Below are 4,853 nucleotides of genomic sequence, written 5' to 3'. Positions count from 1 at the left end.
TTCGTAATCCCAGAATTGTTAGTCATGTGAATGCTAATCTAGTCCACCCAAACAAACATGGCCTAAGTGCATTGGCCGGCAGTCACGCCAAATCTCATTTCTCACAGATTGATCTAGTCAGTGGATGTCACGATCAAGATTCACCATGCGGGTCCAACTTCCAACATTCGACGGCTGTGATTTTGCTGATTGTTTAGGGGCGTGAGTGATCGATTGGGAAAAAAAAATGATTGGGAGTTTTACTGAAGAAATTCTAATGAATTATAATGGCAGTGAATTCCATTATGATGGAATGTTTTGACTTTAATTTAATTTTTTTTATTCTCTGTTATATCTTTAAAATTTACTTCAAAATTTAAAAAATGTATCATTACTCTCTAATGGAATTGTGGAGAATATTTTTGGAGAGATTATTTGGCGGTCCACTGAAGGACTTTGAGGAGTTGTTGTGCCGTGTGTTGCGAGACTCGTGCGGATGTGTCTTGAGTTTATTTTTATAATTTAAATTCTTTATATTATATGATTAATTGAGTAAATTATATATATAAAAAATTAGATCAATTGAATATTTGTAATTATATAATAAGATTATATTTGTTTTAAAAATAAACAAGTGATTGGTATAATTTTAATAATTTTTATAAAAAATAATTATGACTGGCCATGAGGTTATATATGTTATATTAATTTGATTTTTTTTAATGAATAATATATTTTACAAATCTTGTAATATGAACAATTCAAATTATTAATATAGACGCTCGACACATCTTTACGGAACCTCTCAACATGAGTGACACCAATTCTCTAGACATTTGACACTTGTTAAGTTGTCTCCCAATAACTTAACAAAAAATATTATGTTCTAAGGGTGAGCAGCAGATATACCGATCCACCCAAACCAACCGAACCGAACCGATCCGTTGCATTTTAGACGGATGCGTAATGACGAACGGACGGTTGCGGATTGATTTTTTCCAATCCGCCTAGTTTTGGATGGATGGTAGATTTGAAATTCATTTGGCCGCAATCGAATCGCCAAACCGCGAGCACCCATAGTAATTTATAAAACTTTGTGTTTTCAATTTGTTTAGATATTCTATTTGTGTTTTCAATTAAAAAAGAGTTTAAATATTCTATTGAATATATTCTGTTGAAAAGAGTTTTTAACTTGAATATATATTTTGAATTGAAAAAACTAAATGTATTATTTATCTATATTTTTTTATTTTTAAATCTAATTCTAAAAGTAATAAATAAAAAGATGATACATGTTGGTTAGTTTTTATTTTCAAAAATAGATATAGATGTAACAATATAGAGGTGTACAATCTCTACTACTGTTCTATTCATGGTTTTGGTGGTTTAAATTATTTTTATATTTTAATAACTACATATTGTAATACTCTATGTGGATGAGGGATGTACTGATTGTAATATTCTAAAGTTTCAAACTTTCTTTCTCTGGATGAGGCATGTAGTGATTATAATACTTTTTAAGTTATTGACTATAATATTTTTTTTTTAAGAAAGTGCACAAGTAGAATTATTTTGAAAATTTATAAAATTTTAAACTGCCAAACCGATTCGCATCTATCCGCCAATCTGCTCAATCCATATCCAACAGATTGGCGGACGGATGCAAATTAATTTTCTCCAATCCGCCAATCTGGCGGACGGATGGCGGATTGAAAATTCCGTGGCCGCAACCGACATGCACCCACTCCTACTAAATTCTATTTTAATTATTCATTTCATCCCAAAATATTAGCCATTTTTAAGGAATTTAATTTTTTTGATAATACAATTATTATACTTCAAAAATGTTATCTTTTCAAAACGACCTTTTAACTTAAAATTAAAATAGTGCAAAATTTTTTTTAAGAATATCAATTGTCATAATTGTAATTTTTATATATATTAACGTTGATAAATTTTAAAAAATAACAAAATAAAAAATTCACATTATTTTAATGCTTAAATTTTTTTAAAAAATAAATAATATTTTAGAATAATAAAATAAAAGACTAATATTTTAAGATAAGGAAATAATAATATGAAGTTAGGAGCAATGTTTTAAAAATCGGACCGGTGAGCGAACCGAAAAAGTGATTAGATGGACGAGTCACTGATTCAACCATCAGGTTGAACTGGAATCAAACCGTGACGTTATAAATATATTAAAATTATATTTAAATAAAAATATAAGTAATAAAATTATAAATTAAAAAATTGAAAATATTAAATTATCTTAAATATTAATATTTTTTTACTAAAAAATATAATAATATATTTTAAAATATTTTTAATTTTAATTTTGGAAGAGAAAACCAAATATTTAAATGTTCCCTCCATATGATTTTAATTCAAATAATTTGATTAAAAGAAGAGCAAAAATTTTGAAGCGATATCAAAATTTCAAATCTTCCTCCAATAAATTTAATTAAATCCCACATAGATTTTTTGATTTTTTTTTCTTATAAATATGTAGAAATTTTCACAATAATTTCAATCTTTCAATGGTAATCCTCACAAGAGGAAACCCTTAAAAGAGAGTTTATAATTAAAATTTATATATATATATATATATATATATATTAAGAAAGAAAGAAAAAAAGAATAAAAAATTAAAAATTTTAATTTCTTCAACCCTGCTGATTCGCTTGACCCGTCCCTAGGTCACCTGGTTTTAGGTTGGAATGGTTTAGGGGGTGTATCCAGACTAAAACCCCAACCAGCCAACGGTTTAACTTGTTGAATCGGCCGGTCCAGTTTGTTTTCAAAACCATGATTAGAGACATTAACTCAAAACCATCACCAACGGCAGAACTACGAGAAGATTATAAGGGTCATGCCTTATTTTTTTCAATGAAAAATACTCACTCTGTTTGGTTTTACTTTTCAGAATTCACTTTTTAGAAAATTTACTTTTTGTTTGTCGTATTTTTTTGTTTTCACTAAATTTTTTTAATATTTTAAGCAATTTTTTTAATTTTTAGACACACTTGACATAAATTCACTTAAAAAATATAATATTTGTGAATTTTTTTTCAAAAAATTCACAAAATACAAAAAATATAAAATTTTTGTATATTTTTCGTATTTTAATGTATTTATTAATTTTTTAAAATATTTTTTCATAAATATTTTACTTTTTAGATACATCTAAGTAAGGTGCATTTAAAAAAATAAAAAAAAAAATTGCTTAATATTTTAAAAATATTCACTAAAAATAAAAATAAAAAAACTTGAAAACAAAAACCTCAATTTCCAAAAAATTGAAACTAAACATACTGACTAGTACTTTAAAAATATATATATCATTTTATATATAAAATGACCCTCAGTATAAAAAAATATATATTTCATTATTCTCTCATCTTATGTTCTCTTTTTGTTTTATACCAAATTTTTTTTCTTCATCTTATTAGAAATTACTTTTGAGAGGGTAATTTATATGAAAATTGGGCCGAGCTGGGTAATGGGCCGTTATGGGCCACAGTGCGAAGGACTGAGTAAAAAGGCCATGAAGTTACTCCGACTCAAGAGAGGTGTAAAGTTATTCCGGTCCGCGAGAGACCTGAAGTTACTCCGGTCTCAAAGAGCTTACGGTAAGTTTGGTCGTCACTCACAAAGTTATCCCGGTTTGGACCGGAGTATTGGTTATCCCGGTTTTAGGCATACCGTGGTTAGCATTAAGAAGAGCCGAGGTAAGAGCAGTGAATGGAAGAGCCGAGCTAATTTATCTCGGTCTAGTCTACGGCTTAGCATAGCCGTGCTTACCTCGGTCATATTGAAGTCTGACCATGGTGGAACCATCTCACTTGGTTTATGTAGTGAGGGGGGAGTTGAAGAATAAGCATTATCTTTCAGGAGTATGAATCCTAAGAGGACTCTACATGGAAGAGTAAGAGTCCTACTTGGATTGTGCCACACGGAACCTATAAAAGCTTATAACATCACCTATGGAGAGGTAACACAATTTCGATTTCTGAATACACAGAGCTTTTGTCTACTTGTCTATTTTTCTGACTTAAGCATCGGAGGGGTTTCCGGCACACACCCGCCGGCTAGCTCATGTTTGTGTTTTCAGAGAGAAAAGCGACGAAGTTTGGAGGAGCGCAGACTTGATCAACAGGATTATACAAAAAGATTTATTTCTTTCCTGTACAATTGGCGCCGTCTGTGGGAATTCAGACAAGAACAAAACCTCTTGATCAAGCTTCTCCTCTTTAGAAGCAATGGCGCACAACAAAGATTTGCCCCAATCCGCCATCGACGGACAAACACCGGAGGAAGGTGCAAGACGCGAAGGCCTACCTTCTATCCCTCACATGGTGGACTAACAGCCCCGTCACTCTCGTTCACGAAGTCCTGACAGACAAAGGAGGAGGATTGATCCTCAAGTTCTGGAGGACCACGTAAAGAAGCAAGATGAATTAATAAGGAAGATGGCGACGGACATGGAGGCCATGAAGCGCCAAATGAAAGGAAGAGGAATGGTGACAGGAGAGGGGTGCAAAAGCAAGACGCCCCCTCGCCGCTCAAAAGACTGTGGAAGGCAATCCACACCATCACAAGCAGAGAGTAGAAGCCTCAGGACAGGCGATACTCAATCTAGAACCTCCAGAACTCGTTTCTCCAGGTATGAGAGAATGAGATCATTGAGGTCTTATACGGAGGGAAGTACCTATTGACCCTCGCGCTCGTACCAGACATCATCCAGACAGATGGAGTTGTCAAGATCGTCCAATTTACGAAACATGTTGGAAGAAAAGGCACGATGAAAGGAGGATATTAAGGCACGCAACCCTCACAGGGTGTCTGCCCTTCAACGGTTAGCTCCTCGGACG

The sequence above is a fragment of the Camellia sinensis genome, chromosome 4 (assembly GCF_055761805.1).
Source record: "Camellia sinensis isolate YWXY chromosome 4, ASM5576180v1, whole genome shotgun sequence".
Taxonomy (NCBI): domain Eukaryota; kingdom Viridiplantae; phylum Streptophyta; class Magnoliopsida; order Ericales; family Theaceae; genus Camellia; species Camellia sinensis.
The sequence above is the reverse complement of the archived record's forward strand: the minus strand, read 5'-3'. Positions refer to the sequence as shown.